The 19,437-nt window shown below is 40.8% G+C and overlaps 1 protein-coding gene across 2 annotated transcripts in view; it reads right to left on the bottom strand.

Moving 5' to 3' along the window:
• The window catches only part of shisal1b (shisa like 1b), a 43,218-nt gene extending 32,889 nt beyond the window's left edge, over positions 1-10,329 (bottom strand). Inside the window, exon 1 of one of the 2 annotated variants that reach the window (XM_056387188.1) lies at positions 9,875-10,324. The gene's annotated coding sequence lies outside the window, so the exon portion shown is untranslated. Of the gene's footprint in view, positions 1-9,874 lie in introns of both variants that reach the window. The other variant, XM_056387187.1, reaches the window with a different exon arrangement.
• Positions 10,330-19,437: the final 9,108 nt, after the last annotated feature.

A 19,437-nucleotide genomic window follows, 5' to 3' on the forward strand; every position in this document is an offset into this window, starting at 1 on the left:
GCTAATACTCCACACTGTTCCCTTTTCCAAAAGCTAATGGTATTTTGGCAGCCGGTTTATATGGCCTGTTAGAGAAACCTTAAAATGCAAGGAACCGTTTGTGGGCTGTTCCAGCGATCATTACTGGAAGTGTTGGTTGGCTGGCCATCGTAGTGGGATTGCACCTCATTAATGAGGCTATCCTGGTTTTGACCCGTGGAGAGAGAGCTCACCTCGGTTTGAATAAGTTTGGCAGATCTTCTGTGAATAATAGCTTCCTATTATGTCCTGAAATGCTCCCTGAATGCCAGTGAGTTCAACTCTAAGCTCTGATATTGTAACTTTGAGCTAAATGCTCTGAAGTCTCTACTAAAAGGTTTTATTGAGCTGATTTCTGCGACTGTGGAATGAATTTTTTTTTATTATCAAACTGAACAATAGCAGAGTTACCTGCTGTTTTTCACTGATAATGTGTGGTCATGGTTATCGTGTCTATTTAAATTATTAGTCATTATTGGAGAGAGGGATTATAGTGAGCCATTATATTACATAGTGAATGAAAAATTATAGTCATTTGAACCCATAATGACTCATGGATTATAATGAGGCTTTATATAGCACATTATCTCTGTCAGTATAGTGAGCACATATATGTTGCTGCAGTACAGACAAACACTAACACACACACATACATAAAGCAGCTGGGTTGACACTCCCTGTAATGTGGATTTTTGATTTTGTGCCAAGCTGCTGTCTCAGTGGTAGCTGACTTAAGGGACAAAAGTCCAGTCTCCCATTGACACACACAGCTTTTATCCACATTCATGATCTTCCTGCCTCATAACAACAGCAGTGTCACTGCGTGTTATGTTTTAACGATGACATCCACCACCAGTGCAAAGAGAAAACTGAAGGAATGCTTTGGAATGGGGAGGATTTGCCCATGACTACTGGCTTAGTGGCCCAATCTGCAACTATACTAATGTACAGAAGAAGAAGATGCATTGTTTGAGCTGACCTATATTTTGAGTTATGATAAAATAAGCAATTTAAAAAAAAAAAACATATTTCCATGTACAGGTCACAATCAAATGTTACAAAATTGTGAAAAATATCAACCCCAATTTCCCAAAGCCCAATTTGACATCTTCAAATTTTGTTTTGTCAGAGCAACTGTCCAGTTGACTCTCACAGGAGACCGAAGAAATACGGAAAATATTCACATGTGAAAATGCTGAAAGGACTCATAACCATCAAGTGATTATCAAAATAGTTGCCAATATGTTTTTCCGTCAATCGACTCATCATTAATTGACTTATCATTGCAGCTCTAGTGAATATGCCTAAAATGACCAAGGTCAATGAAGCAAAAATAATCTCAACTCCAAGGTCCACTTTAATAGTGTTTTGAGCTTTTAACTGTATCTCACAGTCTTCAAATGGAGTAGGCTCGAGTGTCAGGAATGAGATTACATGCTCAAAAAATGAGGCTGAGATTTTATTTTATTTCTTTCAAAAGAATTTTGTAATCATTAATTGACTATGAGATATGGTTCAAAACTCTGAAAGCATGAAAGAAGACCTTTGTATCTGCACGGTTCCTGAAGCTTTCTCATTGAGGATCCATTCAGGAAAAAACTGCCCAAAACACAACTCTAATTACATAATGTCTGATTTCAAGAAAGAATAGAAATATTCTTTAAAAAAATAGCTTAAAAGAAGAAAATGAGCATCTGAAATGCTCATCCAGAGGTTGCGTGCCCAGCTGTTCCTTCAGTCCTTTTACTCACCGTTTCTTGTTGATGCTATAGATGGATTTAAGCGGTTACCTCGACATGTTCCTTTTATCTGGTGATAAAAGCTTATTCTCTACATTGCAAGGCTGAGCTGTAGTGACAGAGGCTCCGCTGCACCTTGGGCTCTGTAATCAACAGCCAGTGTCTGACATCGACGTTTAACCCTTTGCCCACTCCCCTTGCATCTCAGCTGTCACTCACATCTGCTCTCTCCCTATGACACCTCAGTAAGGGAGGTCAGTCTAACTTTTTTTTTTTCCAGAGCAGCAAATTTCAGTTTAGTCTGCGTTGGATTTGTAGGCATACGGCTTGTTTAGAGATTCTGCTTTGTCTTACTGCCTTTATGTTTTATGAGTCCTGCTTTGATTTTTACCCTGAAGAAAATTTAAATTGGGATTTCAGATTAATAGATTCACTTTAAGCACAGTTATTTTTCATCTGTGTGATTGAAGGTGTGCAGAGTACTGACTGTACGCTTTTTGCTAGTCTGGTAGAGCACCAGGAATGAAAGCTGATTCCTTCAGTGAGCAACAATTATACCACAGATGAAATCAAATGCTGTGTGTCAGTAAAGGCATAATGGCTCATTTCTGACAAAAACAGCCGTGGTCTGTGTGTATCCCTCTTTCTGCTGCTCATTTACAAGACAGATCAGTTTAAGATCAGATCTTTGCAAGTTGTGAGAGAAAATGGGCTTTTGTATGACAGCACAAGCTGGGTCAGACCCTGTCTTATCTTTTAAGCCCCTCTCATATCAAGATCCTGCTATATTGCCGTTAAAAAGATGCCTCATTATGCTGCCTTTGCTTGTTTACACTGAACCAAACAGGGCCAGCATAATGCCGGCCCAGTGTCTGATTTCCACATGCCTGCCGTTCCAGAATCAGTGACATGACATGTAACACAACAGCGCTTGTCCCACCATGCGTGCTCTCCCCTTTTACACAGACCTTGATTAGTACCTTTTTATGGAGAATGGCACAACATTCCCACCAGGAACAGGCTTTGTAAAAGGGGCTTTAGTTACCTTTGCAAATTGAAAGCTGCCATGGCTGGTGTGCAGTGACTTGTGCATTAGGCCAGTGATCCCAAATATCCCTTAATTTTAGGGATACTGGTCTGAAATTATTTTTGATTAGACGAGTGGTGGAGCCATAAAGTTTTGCCATGGAGTCTTGGGTTTGAATATTTCACCCAGTGTGAACATCACATAGTTAAGATGCACAGTATGGAGTGGAGTAAGATCATTTTTCCAACCTTGAAGCTATGCAAATGAATAGTTAAAATTGAGTGTTTTAAACCGCCAGACCTCTCGTGTAAAGTAATTATTCAGGGTTTTGTTCACTACTTTTTGAACTCTAGTTTAGATTTGAGCAGATTTGGTTCGGTTTATTTTACAATATTGCCATTGCAGTCACGTGACTTGTTTGACAGTATAGCCATTGTATTATAGATCATATAACAGAAAAACACTCACATGGTACTTTGGAAAAAAATTAAGATATTATATTTTTACAAGAACTATGGTGATCGCTCATTACTAGTCGCATATATCACTGATCTATGAGGTGATGCAGTGAGACGATTCAACAGAAGGTTAAACACAAGTCGAAGAGGTCACGTGACTGAGCTGCTGCAGTCACAGGTCAGACGCTGGCACACCAAATAATGAGAATTGACAAAGAGCGGGGTTATCCATAAAGATTTAAATGTCAGTATGTCAATATTATGGGTATTCTCTTGAGTGTTTTGTCTTTTTAAAAATCCCCCTTGGGAAAAGACCCTGACCTTCCTCCCTCAATTAAGGTTTTAAAGAACTGTTAAGCAACCGAACACACTGATAATAATACAATATACAGCTTATTATTTATGCATGGAAATGAACGACAAACATGGATAATAGGTCCACTCCAGTAAATATTTGCGTGATTTCCTCATGTTTATTTTTCCCATCATTCATGTGTGATTTAACTGTTTCAATTGGGTCAATACTACAAAAGCCTCAAAGGAATCTGAATCGATGTCATTTTTCTTCCCTTTTCTTGTTGTTGACCAGAGATTCACGCACATACGTGGAGCAAACAACGCATTAATATTCAAAACAGCCACTGGATGAACCTGTGTATCAACAGCTTGCTTGTTATTTGATTATTCTTTCAGCCTCTCATTTCAGTAGCTGAACAAAGGGAGGAAATGCCTCCCTGACGCCACTGAAAACCCTTCACCGCCCCACAAAACAAAGCTCAAAGCAGTGTACATAGACAGGTTGAGGAGGAGGGTGAAAATGAATGCACCTCGACATATTGACATTTAGATATAATGAAAACATTCAATGAGCTGTATCATCAGCTTCAAGACGAGCAGAGAGTTTGGACTTGTGTGGCTGTTGAGAGCAGAAGTGCTGTAATGCCCAAAGGGGGCAGGATGCATTGAGTTACCACAACGAGTGGGCTACTGATATTAGCATTGACAGTATAATGGGACAAAGTGCTAGCTGCCTTTCTGCCTCCGGCATCTAACAGTTACAGCACTGAAATGCAACATGGGTCACAAGGAGGGAGAGTAGTGGTTACAGCTGGTGTGTGTGTGTGTGTGTGTGTGTGTGTGTGTGTGTGTGTGTGTGTGTGTGTGTGTGTGTGTGTGGGTGGGTGTGGGTGTGTGTGTGTGTGTGTGTGTGTGTGTGATTCGCTCTACAGGCCTCTGCTACATTGTCATCTGTTCGGTGGGATCTGATAAGGTGGGGGGCATCAAAAGCAATGTCAACACATCTTCAAGGAACCTGTTTCTGTCAGTTTCTCTCTCACTTCCTCTCTGCCTCATTCACTCAACACATACTCATAACTACACTCTCTCACACACACACACACACACACACACACACACACACACACACACACACACACACACACACATACACGCACGTTCTCACCCTGCTCTCTAACTCTTTCTAACAAGCGCACAAACACGCATGGAATTGGAGATCAATGCAAATTAAATCACACACATATAAAATACATACACACACTGTACATCCATAGCACACACACACACACACACACACACACACACACACACACACACACACACACACACACACACATATCCAGAACCAAGCTCAGGGTAGGGGGACTCAGTGTGAACCCCACAGAGAGAGATGTCACAATGACAGAGCAGATGAACCAAATGAATTTGAGTTTTATGCACCGCAGATCAGAAAACAAGACACTTGTATGCATGCTGAGTGACTACATGCTGCTGTTTATTTTGGGTTGGAGAATGTAATTATTCGGCTGCCACCGCTGGTGTTGGTATTATTAATCAGTTACACTCTCAGTTAGAAGCTGTTCAGTGTGATTTTTTTTTTTCATGGAGGGGGGGTTGGAGATGAGAGGATCCAGTGCGCTCAGAAGGTCAGATAAGATGCGCAAACAGAAGTATCTCCGTGCTGCACTTCAGGCTTGTTTGTGGACTTTTGAATTGCAGTGGATCGTTGTTTTCAAATACCACTGAAGAATAATAATCCAAAGAGCGTGGAACCCTACAACCAGGGGCTTTATTTATTTATTTCAGTTTATTCTGAATCTTGAAACTATTCATGTAAAGATTTGGTTCAATGAGTGATTCATCTGAACTCAGGTCCAAGAGCAAGTGCAGTACTTCACCTGAAGGAGGTGGTCTGAGGTGATTTTGAAGTGAGCTGTGGTGTGGTTGGCCTGTGGTCAGTTCAGAATTTCTGAAAGAAAATAATTTCTTCTTATCAACATTTGGTCGACGGGACAGGTTTAGCGTGCCATCAAGCAGATCACCATCGAGCAGATTGGTTTTCTCAATGACACTGTGGGAACTGTGGCACCTAATGGCCGTCTCCCAGCTGTGTTCATCAACACTTTCAGTGGCAATCTTACAGTGTTAGCAAGAGAAGAGGAGCATTTTTAAGATTTATATAAGCAGAGAATAACAATCAAGTCCGAATAATAATCCAGTGCGACTTGATAGCAGATGTCATGACATGACATGTGTAGCAGCTTATTATGACCATAAGTTACGTTTTGTTGTTAGGCGACATCTAGTGGTCGTAAGTGCGGTGACGTAGTTTAAAGAGCGACAAAGTCCGCTTTAGGAGGAGGTTGGGGTGGATGGATGGGTCAACAAAACACAGGAATATGACATTGATGTTTGCTTCCCATGCGAAACCAGTAGTTTATATTGTTTCTGTTATCTGTGACCATTTGTTGTTATTATTGTAACCATGACAACAAAAATCATATGATGTTGAGGAAGTACTTAAATTTAACCCAAATCATGATCTTTTCCTAACCCTAGCCAATAGTTTTTGTGCCTAAGCCTAACCAAACCGTTACCATTATTATTGTAACCACAGCAATGTTGGGTACGCCACTCTCGGTACAGTCGTGTGTTTATTATGGTAACCATGACAACTGAGGTCCGGTACACATGCTGCTGTAGGGGCGCTATTTCAGGAGACGCTCCTGGGTCGTATCAGAGGGTTGACAAAACGACCTATATGGTTGTTTAGGTTGTTGCTCCTGTATTAGGAAACACTCCTCTGGGTCGTACTTGAGGGTAGGAACAAACGGCCGACATGCTTGTATGGATTGGTGGACTTGTTGTAGCAAACAGTTGTTTATTTACTCATATGGAGTCATGTTTGTGACCACCTGATCAATGAAAGTCTAATATTCACTCTCTTTTAGTTAGTTAGTCCTGAGGACGGCATCCAGCTCTTTAGCTGCTGAATGCTCCACCACACCGTAAAGCTGAGGGGAGCTGCAGATTTAGATTACTCTCTGTAGGTCTATCACCGAGTGCGACACTTTTCCCATTGTCACATTGTCTTTACATTGTGTTTTGATTGTTTGTGTAAACAGAAAATCTTTGGATTTATAGCAGTCGGTTGGACAAAACAATCAATTTAAAGACCTCAGGCTGTCGAAAATTGTGATGTTTTGTAATCAGTAATGAAAATGATCATTAATTGCAGCCCCTCCACCTATACAGTATATTGTTCTCTATTTTACATATGAAGGTGAAACAGGTGCCAGTGTGTTTTGCAGTTACTCTTTGATACGAAAACAAAACTACTGCAGCAGTAAGTGCCCAAGCAAACAAGCATAGCAGAGGGTGAGAGGAGGGGGGCACCATCACATAAATGGGTTCCGACTCTCACAAAACAAATATAGTGTGAAACGGCAAAGGTTGTTAGTTCGCTTGTTCGTTCACTCACTGATTATCAACCTGTCTGCCCCTTGTGGCCATTAAGCGGTATGGCAGAGGTGACGCACTAAACCGGGGTCACACACTCTCAGCCTGTCTTCTGTGACCGGTGTGGAGTTTTTTTCCTTGGGTGTCTGTGTATCTACTCTTCTATGAAAATCCAGATTATGAGTGTGTTGTCGATTACAGTGGGTGGAAGGAAAATAAAAATGTTTACATAAGAGTTATTACTGAGTTAAAAATAATAGATTATGAAATGTTTGTTACAAGGATTGTGTAGCTGTGCATATGTGATAAAGAGCTGGTAAATTTTGTTCTCCTTAGGGGCTCATACAGATTTAGTGAGATGGTAGCTAATTAGCATTACGTTAGTGTAGCTTTACCAAGAAGAAAGTTGGAAATATACAGTTATATAGCTGACAGCTCAATTTACAGTTAAACATTGTCTTCTGTGTGTGCGTGTGTGTATGTGTGATAACTGGGGACCCACTTCAGACTCACCATGACCAAAGATAGACTCTGAAAACGCAGTTTCAGTTTGTGCTCACTCCTAAATAACCTACTCTGTCTGCACTCTGTTACGTCTAGATTTATGGCTGGATTCATCGTGCTGTGATAGTAGTTGAACAGAAAATCTTTCTCGGTATAGCTGGGATTTTGTATTTTTTTATTTTATTTTTTTTGCCTCATCTGGACCGTGATAAGAACCACCATCCGTGAGATGATGATAACCACAGTTGTATTAATTTTAGCTCTGTGCCTTTTGACTTTTATGTTTGAGATTCAGGCACCAAAAACTCTTCCTCTGCCAAAAGATTGTCTGCATCTGGTGCCGCCAGCTACTCTGCAGTTTCGACACCAGTTTGATCATCTGTTTTGAATTTGAAATGGTCCTCACTCAAAATTTTCACCTTGAGGGTTTCTGCCAAGCCACCGGTCACGACGCCTCTCCCTGCTCCGCCTCCCCTGGTGTGTGTGTGTGTGTGTGTGTGTGTGTGCGTTTATGTGTGTGCAAGCGCCTTTCTGTATGTGTTATTCTGCCTCTGTGCTTGCATATTTGCATTTGTGCATATGCCTGGGGCGAATGTGAGTGTGTATACTGTACGTGTGAGTTAATGTGTGCATCAAGCAGACATTAACACCCTCTCAATGTCAATGACTCCTCCTAGTCAGGAAAGTCAGTGAGCCACTGATGGACTCACCATAACTGTCCCTGCGAGGCAGTTCTGTGTTTGTGTTTGTGTGTGCCTGAGACAAGGTGACACAGGAAACAGTCCTCTGCTGATGGCCGATGGCAACAACCAACTGTCCTGACCTCGCTCGTGTTTGGTCACTCCTATGGAGGTGATTGTGTTTATGTGACAACGTCCAGACTAAACACAAAGTGAGAACGGTCACTGCACTACTCTGCTGCTGAATAATTCTTTTTAAAAGCAAATTCTTCACTTTAGGAGTTTCTGTATAAACACATCCTGCTGAATGGAGACCAGCACTTCACTGTCACTGAAATGAATGGACAGTGAGGCTTAGGCTCATGAAATATCTCTCCTTTTGTGTCAAAACACACACAGTCCAAAATAATAGCCCCTCCATCTCCACCTGTGTTTTCGCTGTTCTTTTCTTTAATACAGCCCGGCGTATCAGTGAATCTTTAAAAAACGTCACTATTCACTGGTTTTCTTAAGTCTACACCACAGGCCTGTTACCAGGAGCCAGAGGCCAACCCCGGTGTCTCCAGACACATTTATCTTATCCATGCAGAAAAATGGCTGCGAGAAGGCTTTGTGACAAATACTGAGCAGAATAGGTCTTTGTTGTTTTCAAGGAGATTTTTCTCAGTCATATTCTGTAAATAACTAAAGCCTGAACAAAGGCAGAGTCCTTGGGGAGCTCATTTATCACATAAATTACACAACTGCTCATCCCCAGTTCATCCAGGAATTATATTTCAAAGTGGGGGGGCATGATGTTTTTATTAATTTGTCCTGTTCTCCCCTTGTCTGGCCAGATTTAAGTGTGAATAATTTCTTCTACTTGCAGTAATTAAATGTGAGGTCTCACCTAAGAGACTCACTACCTCCAATACACACCGGAGAGACTCCGTACCTCCAATGTGCTCGCATGAACACATATGCAGCCACGCACATAGCAAACAAACTCACTTTTCTGTGCATTCACACTCACAGCACACACCTTCAAATCATAAAAAGCTCACAACTGCTGCCCCTAGGCCAGTTTTCTCACAGACACATGAGGCGAGAGCCTGATTTTCCACAGAGGAGCAGGCGATTGTGTGAATGAACAAAGGGAATCTCCTTCCTCCTCTGCTCCTCTCTCCCCCAAATCCTATCATGTGCCACCATGCGTCTCCCACACGCCTGTTTCCAAGTTACCGGCAGCGTTGGCTGCCAATCCTGCTTAATTGCCTCCTGTGTAAAGTGACGGCTGATGAGCGGCGATGAGAGTGAGCTGTCCTCGCCTCTTCCTGCAGCTCACTCTCTGCTACCTTGCCAAACAAGAGACTCCACCTGAGAGCTGTATACCTTTGGGAAATTACACAGTAGTGTTGACCCAGAGTGAAACTTTAGTAACAAACCTGGAGACTTACTGTGTGAAAAAGAATTATCTCTGAAATGTGACTATGGGAGTTTTAATTTTGAGAAAGAAACTACTCAATTGAAGAAAACTGGTCTGTGAGGACATTTAATTTAAGCCTTAATAGGCACTAAGGGATACAGAGCACATGAAAAAGAAATGCTCTGAATAGGAGATGTTCTGTCAGAGATAACTAAGTAAAGAACAGGGGGTGAAACAATAACAGCAGACAGTGTTTGTTTTAGAGATAAGCAGCTTTCCTCACTAACCTTGCTTAAGCCTGGAGAAAGGGAAAAGATCTTCTTGTTCACTCCTGCTCGCAGAATTTTTGCCACCCTGTTGCTCCTTGTTCCTTGTCCTTCCTTTGTTGCGTCTTCCTCACAAATAGATCCTCCTCATCGTCAGGACCGGGGCTGGAATTAACAGCTCATGAGGGAAGCCAGGCGGAAGAGAAAGAAAACACACCAGAGAAGAAAAGAAACACACTCTTCTCGCCCCTAAGTCCTTCTTGGCAGTGTATCCCCATCCGTCAGAGCACAGCGACTGAGAGTGAGTGAGAGAGAGGGAGAGAGGGGGAGAGAGAGAGAGAGAGATGAAACGATACTGAGTAAGTGGGCGAGTGAGAGAGAAAGTGAGAGAGGGAGGGAGCGAGAGCTTGCTTGTGTGCACTGGAGGGTGATCCTCTATACTGTATGAGCTCCTGTTTATCTCTCTGTCTGTCTCCTCCGCATGCATTCCTTCCTGTCAGGAGTCACGAGGTCAGCTGCTTTTACAGTAACAACACTTGGTTTCCTCTTGAGGGAAAAGACTTCCTGTTAGTTCTCCGCTTAACTTCCCTTATGAGTGAATGAGCTTTTTTTTTTAATCCCTTCTCTCGTGCTTTCTCTCTCTTGCACACACACACACACACACACACACACACACACACACACACACACACACACACACACACACACACACACACACACACCCTCTCGCTCTCTATTCCCCTCTCTAAATTTATTAGCATCCTAGTGAATGTTAATCTAATCTCCTCCCCTCTCCCAACACTGCCTGTCCAGAGGAGACTCCACTGACGAGGAATGTGCCGCAATTTAATTTCAGATTTGCACTGTACAAATTTACAAACAAACACAAGCGGCCATCTGCATATTGAGTAGATACTGATGCAATTTGCATGTATAAAGAGTTCAAGTGCACATTGAACTGATACATGGTATAGAAAAAAGAACAGAAAACTGTGTATGTTTGGTGAAAAAAAGTGCAGCATGTCATACTTGTGCATGTGGTCTGATACTTTTCTGTTCTGTAAGAATGCGGTTCATGGAAGCTAAAGGAAATGGAGAAATAGTGCTGTTGATACTAATGGTATTCTTTTCTACCATCAATGCATAGTAGAGACAAAGCTAATGCAAGTCTGGGTGAGAGTCCACAATGTAGAGCTGAAAGGATTAGTTGATTTAATGTTTTTCTTTGTCATATACACTCAGCACCTGCTTATTTACACAATTATCTAATCGGCCAATCATGTGGCACCAGTGCAATGCATAAAATCATAAAGATACAGGTCAGGAGCTTCAGTTAATGCTCACATCAAACATCAGAATGAGGAAAAAATGTGATTTCGTGACTTTAACCATGGCATGATTGCTGGTTCCAGAGGGCTCATCTGAGAATTTCTAAAACTGCTGATCTCCTGGGATTTTGACGCACAGCGGTATCAACGGTTTACTCAAGATGGTGCACAAAACAAAAAAACATTCAGTGAGCAGCGGTTCTGTGGGCGGAAATGCCATGTTGATGAACAGAGGTCAGAGGAGAATGGCCAGACTGGTAGGAGCTGACAGAAAGGCTCAAGTAACTCAGACCATCAGTTAGGTTTCACTCCTGTCAGCCAAGAACAGAAATCTGAGGCTGCAGTGGGCACAGGCTCGCCAAAACTGGACAGCTGTTGAAGGCTGGAAAAACATGGCCTGGACTGATGAATCTGGATTTCTGCTGATCCACGCAGATGATCGAATCCATGAACCCCAACCCACCTTGGTGGTATTGGTGGTGTAATGGTGTGAGGAATGTTTTCTTGGCACCACTTGGGCCTCCAATCAATCATGGTTTGAATGCCCCTGCCAATCTGAGTATTGTTGCTGACCATGTGCATCCCTCAATGGCCACAATTTCCATGCCACAAATAACTGAGGCCCCACCCAGTATTAGTATGGTGTGCCTAATAGTGCAAACAGTGCTCTGAGAGTATATGTTGGTAAACTAAATAACTTTGGGTTTGGACTGTTGGTCATGCAAAACATCTGAACATGTCACCTAGTTGGTATTTTTCACAGTTTTCTGTTATTTTATAAGGAAACCAATGAATCCATTAGTCAAGAAAATAATTGTGAGGTTAATTGATGATGAAAAGAATTGCAGTTGCATCCCTATTTTAATTCTGAAATAGTTTATCGATTTGCCAGTCGCCAGAAAATTTCCAGAAAATTTGATTGATTGATTCAAGTAATTTAAAAAATGCAAATATATGGAGGTTCCAGCATCTCAAATGTGAAGATTTCCTGCTCGTCTGTATTATAACCTGAATAACTGAGACTTAAAGACTATTTAAATACATTGCAACAATGAATCAGTTGTTCACAGGACAGGTTTAGTGTGCCATCAAGAGCAGATTGGCTTGCTCAAGGACACTATGGAACTGTGACACTTGGTGGCTGTTTCCCAGCTGTGTTCATTGACACTTTCCATGCTGATAGTGGGTCTGAATTAGATTTAAACTATCTAAATTGCTGTTAAAACTGGTGTGAAACGTTTGAAAGCCTGGCTTTACATCACTAAACAATAAAGTAATGACCACTGTAGCTTTTACAACAATTACAGGCGTAAAAAACAAACCAGTATTGTCACTGGTGACTTTGTTGGGAATGTGTCAGCACAGCCTGTGTGTATGGAACATGCCAAAACCTTTCTTCTCTGCTCGGCCGACTCCTGATGTGACATGGCAGGCAGAGAGCCTAAGTGTCTCCCCTGAGTACAGTACAGAGGTCAATATGCACATGAAGTGATAGATCTATCGGGTCACACATATCAGTGAAAGGTGATTCAGGGGCCAACCTGACAGCTTCCTCAATTATGTTGATAAAGTGTCATTATGTCATGAATCACATAGAGAGACACGCTCACCACAGGCTAAGTGACAGAAAGCCTCAGTCACGCCACAGATGAAGTGACAGAGAATCTCTCCGGAGTGGGGAAATGAAGGGTATGAACATATGGCCGTGTCATCTTGAGCGCTGCACGTTTGCCCGCTGCAAGAGGTGCACCCGTGGAGCACTGTGGGTATTGCGCCGTTTTGGTTGGCGGGTGATGCTCCTGGACACACGGCCACATGCAGCAGGAGTGAGCGAGCTGTGATGAGGGCCATTTGCTCTCAAAGGAAGGTGGGCTGACGAGGAGGCCTCAGGCAGGTTGTGTGGGGATTGGTGCTGTGTGATGTTCATGCCAGGAGGAGGTATGCAAAGGAGCGATATAATGCATCCCGTGTGTATGTGTGTCCCTGCATGTGGACTTTGTGAGTGTTTGGCGGAAATAACTGTAACTACTCATAGTTACTCATTCACAATAGAGCACATTCCTCCAAGTGCCATCCATTGTCCTGTTCTCCCTCTGTGACCAACATTTGGTGCAAATTCAAACACTTAGCAAGTGACAAAGTCAGCCGGAATCAGTTTTTTTTTTTTTTTTTTTTTAAATCATCTTGCATTTGCACTGCACGTGAACCAAAAACCATGAATGTGAAAATAAACATGAAACAGTCACAAAACCATGAAAGATAATTTTGTCACAGAAAAAGAGCTGTGATGAAATTCTTGCTGTGATTGCTGTTTTTATATGGAACGCTCACCCACTGTGCCAGATAGTAAATATTACACATTTCCCTTACAACTCTTATGAAATATTGAGTGGCTTGAAATGTACTTGGGAAATGAGGTCATGAGAAATGAATGCAAAGCAGGGAAGCTGTGTGGATTGTTCTCTGGTGGCACTTAGTCACAAGATAATGCCTGTGATGAGTGTTTATTAGACAGCAGGTATACTGATGAGTTTATTGTAAGTAGATCAGTCTTGTTATATATTGTTTTTCCTGCGAGTTTCTCCTCCAAGTGCCCTCTCTGTGGACAGAGGAGTACGCAGTTGGTCAGTGACCACGCTGAGGTGCAGAGCTGTATTCATGACAAGCTCCTTGCTTGAACCGTCTTGCACGCAGCTGGCCTTATTAACGATACAAACGGCTGTGAACATGGAGGCGTTCATCACCTCTATCATACCTGTTCCCTCTTACAGATGGAATTAAAATTATCTACTCCAGTTGTCATCTCTGCTCCTGTTAACTGTTCCTCCCTCCTCTGGGAGATTCAGATGATAGCAGTTATTGTGTCTAGTTCCTCCTTTTAGCCAAGCTCCGGGAGATTTCTTTGAATCTTTTTAGGAGGCTCCATAAATGTAGAGGATCAGCTTACACAGTTCACCATTAAACCTGCAGGGTATTTGATACAGATGTGACTTTCAATCTTCAAAAAAAAATGAGATTTCGGCTTAGCTTTGTATTATATGGTCCAAGTGCAAGGAAATGACTTTTTGAAAAGACTTGGCTGTATTTTTTTTTTCTTTTTTTATTCCCAGGGATATTTTTCCCTTCTGCAACCTCTGCCAGCCTCCAGAGCTGGGTTATTTTCTATTGTAGAGAATTTGTAGTGGTGGTTTTAAAATGAATTTATGCTAAATGTAGCCCAGCCGTGAATTAGTGTCCTGCAGCTGATGCTGTGTAGTCCCACAGCGCTAAAGTGAGTGAATGTTGTTGCCAAGCTTTTTCTCAGGGGCCCTGCTTAAGCGCACTAGATAGAGGTCAGAAGAGCCATGGGGAAGTGTGCAAATCCCTGCAAGTTATTGCATGTCCTCTGGTCTTTAAATGGATTTTGCTAATAGAAACATGCATCCTGCTGCTTTCTAATGACTCTACTATTCATTAAATTACAATTTTTGGACATTTAAGTGCATGTTTGCTTTTGTTTTTGCTGAATTTAAAAAGGTCAATACAGGGGATAAAGGTGGATTTGGACATTTAATTCCCTAACTAAGCTCTTATTTGTCACAGTTTTTTCCTTTTTTTTTTCTAATCTTAGGAAACAGCCTCCACTGAGGACACAGCTCCTAACCTTACCCTTCTTTTTGATCATATCATGCTACTGCTGACACAGTCTTTACAAAACATATTAGACACACCATCAGCTCTCTGTTAGCCGATCCCCTGACGGCTAGCTGTCCGTGCGCTTTCCTCCTTTCAGGGAAATGTGTCCTCCTAATTGCCTCGAAGGTAGCGTTGCTTGTTGCAAAGCTGTAAACCCCATCTTGAAAGCAATGGGGTGTCACTTAACATCAGCAATTACAAGATTCAATCATAAACTGCTCAGCCATCTGAAAAATATTAGGATAATCATTTTTCCCTGCTTCAAAAACAAACAAAGCCAGTGAACACACTAATATGCTGCTGAACAGGCGATAGTTTTTATGGCCCTGAATACTTGTTGTTCTGAGCCGAGCAGTCGCATTTCTCACCAAAACCAACGTCTGGAGAGAATTACAAAGTGAGATTATATGCATATTTACACACAGAGAAACTAGCTTTCATTGCTGCAGAATACAACTTTAAATGGCATTTTTAGATCAAATTATTGTTTGGTGGATAGATTTTATGAGATTCTGTTGGAGTCGGGAGTAAAAACCTCATAGTCAATTTTTCCTATACTTCAGTTTGTCGACTTAGCACAGCAGAAGAAGTGGAAAGTCTCTCTGATAGGAGTCATACCTCCACTGTATTTTGCTTTCTGTGAATCGGTCGTATGTCTAACCGATGTCATCTCCCGCCGCAGGAGAAGTGACAAATCGGTCCTGGCATCACACTGAAATAGCTTTGCCCTCTCAGAGTCACCCTGTCCAATCTTTGAACTTTTGCAGCCGTCATCATGTTGCCTGGTCAACAGTGGTGTTACTTTTTCTACTCCACCATCATGATATAATTACTAACATTTGTGTTGTCAAAACACAAAACAACACAACTGTGGTTCTTCCTCCATCTGAGTTCTGTGCCTGCATTTTTATTCCAATTAGAGGGTCATTTTAGAGAAAACAGGATACTTTTTAGGGCATGAACAATTACTTGATTAATCCATTAATCGATCAAACATGAATCAGCAAAGAATGTTTATAATCAACTAATCAATTCACTCATTTATTAAGGACAAATGCCAAACATGCAGTAAGTTTTCAAATGTGAAGAGGGTTTTTTCAGTTTTATATTATTGCAAATTGAAATTCTTATGGTTCTGGACGGTTGGTCGGACTAGCAATTCAGAAATGTCAGCTTTGACTTAGGGAAGTAGGAATGTTTTTGTTTTTTTTCCATAGTTGTCCTATATTTATAAACTTGATTATTGGACAGGTTATCATAAAACTAATTTACAGATATAAAAAAAAAAAAAATCATTAGTTGCAGCCCTGATACTTATTTTAATAAACAAATAATGATATTTGAAATTATAATGGTATATATTTTTTTGATCAAATTACTGTAATAAATATTAGATTACTCTGATTCTTCTTCTGCATCAGTTATCAGACGTTTACAGATCGTGCACTAGCAAGTGCAGACTTTTTTCTTTATTGATGTCCAATGGAGCTGCAAGTAATGAATATTTACATTATAGATTAATCAGCCAATTATTCTATATAGAATGAATAAGTCATTAAATCTACAAATTTGTGGAAAATGGCATTCACAATTTCTCAGAGGCCACAGTGACTGCTTCAGAGATGTCCACAGTCTAAAAGCTGAAGGTTTTTCATTTACTGCCACATTTGACAAAGAAAAGCTGAAGATCCTCTCATGTGATGAGCTGACACCAGAGAATATTCAGCATTTTTGCTTTAAGAATGATATAAATAATTAGTTGACTGTCAAAATAGTTGCAGATTACTTTTCTGTTGATCAATTTATCGAGTAATCGACCAATCATTGCAGCTCTGGTATTTACTTCATGGTACTTTGGTATTTAATGCAAGGGAATAGTTTTGGTAATCAATTAATCACTTGGGGAACTTTTTCAAGTAAAAATGCCATCATTCATTTCTCTGGTTCCACCTTCTTCAGTTAGAGGATTTGCTGCTTTTCTTTTTTTTATATTATTGTAAACTGAGTATCTTTGTGTTTTGATGACATTATTTAGGACTATTTAGGAAAAAATATGACATTTCACAGAAAATATTGAAATGTTTGGACAGATTAAACAATGAATTGAAAAAACAACCAGCAGATAATTGATAATGAAATAATTGTTTGCAGCCATAGAGGCCAAATGCTAAATGAAGGGATTTAATTAAAAGAGGTATATCGCATTGACTGGGGGAAAAAAATGCAACCAAAAACCAACGAGGCAAACCTAAACAACAATGTTTGTGAGTCCATGTTTACAGACAAAGACTGCTAAGTTATCTCTCTCCTCCTATCTCCTTCATAATGTGCAGCCAATTAGTGGGACCACCTCTATTTTTTTAATGGTAGATAAATAATTTCCTCTTGAAACAATGTTTGTACAACATATTCAAAAGATGAAGAGGCCAAGAGAAATGTCAGAAGACACAGGACAGCTACATAAAATATTTACCAGCTGTCAATAGTATATCTGCTCTTTTCATCCCTGCCTGTGTGTAAACAACAAAGCCTCAGAGCTCTGTCACTTATCATGATACTTCACTCTGAAGCCTCAGTGGGGACAGAGACTGTCAGTCAAAGTGATAGAGACTGATGAAACTGGAGATCCACGTAAATTTTGTATGTGGTTTTAGGGAAAAGCTTTCAAAATGAGTTTATGTGACTATCTGCGATACTCCTGTTGGCTAGAACAAAAATAACAAAGCTTCTCTCATCATGGTCATGGACACCGTCACCGTCACCGTCACCGTCACGGCCCGAGACGTTGTTATTGCTGTCATAAAGCGCTGGAATTACTTTTGTGTTTGTGAATAAAGATGATGCATTATTACAACAATCCATCCTGGAGATGAAGTTGTTTTTTGTGCAAAGTTTAATAGCTTTTCACCTCAAGAGCAACCGTGTCTTTCGCAGTGATTGATGCTTTCACTATTGATTTGGTCCGGGATAATTGGTGAGCAAACAATGCAGAGATTCTCAGCACTTAGATCAATTCCACTCTCTGCAGGACCCACGGGCTGCAAAGGATGTTTTTTCTTGGTCTTCTTTCTTTTCAGCACCGATAATGATATAAAACAGTACTTCAGGACGGCAGGCTGTGAAGATGGCAGTGACTGTAGAATGACTTATGAGCAGTGAGGATGTAAATTAGGAGCTTTTTTTAAGGGCTTTGACTTAGTCTGACAAACTCATGCAACAGTCTGAAATCAGACGAGGGGAGATAAATGGAAAGAATTAAGGTATTAGTAACTGATCCTGTCACATGCTGACCTTGCCTCAACTTTCTGCCACCTGTAAATTTAGAGAACGAAAAGAAATCCTTCAGAATGAGCATGAATTGTCACTCATAAAAGCAATCTTGTGCTGCCTTCAAAGCAGTTTGATTTCATTTTTTTAATCCTGTGTTATTTTTTTTATTTATTTTTTTTAGATTTTGCACAGTCCCATAATAGTTCAAGAAAGCAAATAAAAGAAACAAATACATTCAGCTGCTGTCTTTTTTGCACCGAGCGGTGCTTCAAGAACTTTCCACTTCACCTCTAATAAGCCTTTTATAGCTCAGGCTTCTGCACCATGCCGACCTGAAAGCTTATAGCTTTAGGCTGATAGCTTCAGCAATGTGCTGCCGCAAATGAAAACCAGACAGTGAAGCGCAGGAGAGACCATCCAAGACGATACGTTGAAATACAACTTAGTCTGCCATTGCCGCAAAAAAACGGTTTAATAGCAACATTAAGCTGCAAATCTTTGTTGCAAAAGGCTTTTGTTATGTCTGTCCAAGTCAGATCTAGCACACCTGGAAGTCTGGTTCCTCGTATCTCAGACGGTGATTTACATCTCTCTGACTTGTTGACCCAGGTGCTCTCAGAGAGGAAAGATAGATCTAACGTTTGATGACATGAACTCTTCTTTTGTGAGGTTTTGAACACAGAGGCATTCTGGGCCAGACACAAACGGTGCACTGCCAAATTCAACTGTGACAGCAAAGAGAATCTTGTAATATAGTTTACAGCAATATTTCACTTTAAATTATTATTTAGAGCAATGAAAATAGTCTGTGCCTTAATAGTCCACTTTTAAAAGTGAAAGCATATTAAAGTGATTGGAGGTCTGAGGCACAAACTGACCTCCTGACCCCAACATTTTTCTCCACTTCCAAGAAATCCAATTTGGCTTTGCTAACCTTGCAACATCTCATCTCCAGTTTCTATTTATCTGCTCAATCCTCCATTTTCACCTTTTCAGGATAGAAAATGTGGATGGAAAGAAATCAATATTATGATTTAATTATTATTTCTATTCCCTACCTTTCTGTTAACCAAAAGCTTTAAGAATTGAATGTGCTTGGCTTTGTTTGATCTGAATAATTCCTCCTTTCTTTCTGAACAAAGTTCAGTCTTTCATTATTGCTTTACAGTGTCAGGCTGAGGCCTGTTTGAATAGGAACACCTTACCCGGTGACTGGATGCCATCTATCTCAGTTAACAATTTCTTATGGAACAACAAATTGGTTTTAAGAAGCCCCCGAAAAATAACAATTGGATGTTTGTTGTAAGAGGG

This window comes from Seriola aureovittata, chromosome 10, assembly GCF_021018895.1.
Source record: "Seriola aureovittata isolate HTS-2021-v1 ecotype China chromosome 10, ASM2101889v1, whole genome shotgun sequence".
NCBI lineage: Eukaryota > Metazoa > Chordata > Actinopteri > Carangiformes > Carangidae > Seriola > Seriola aureovittata.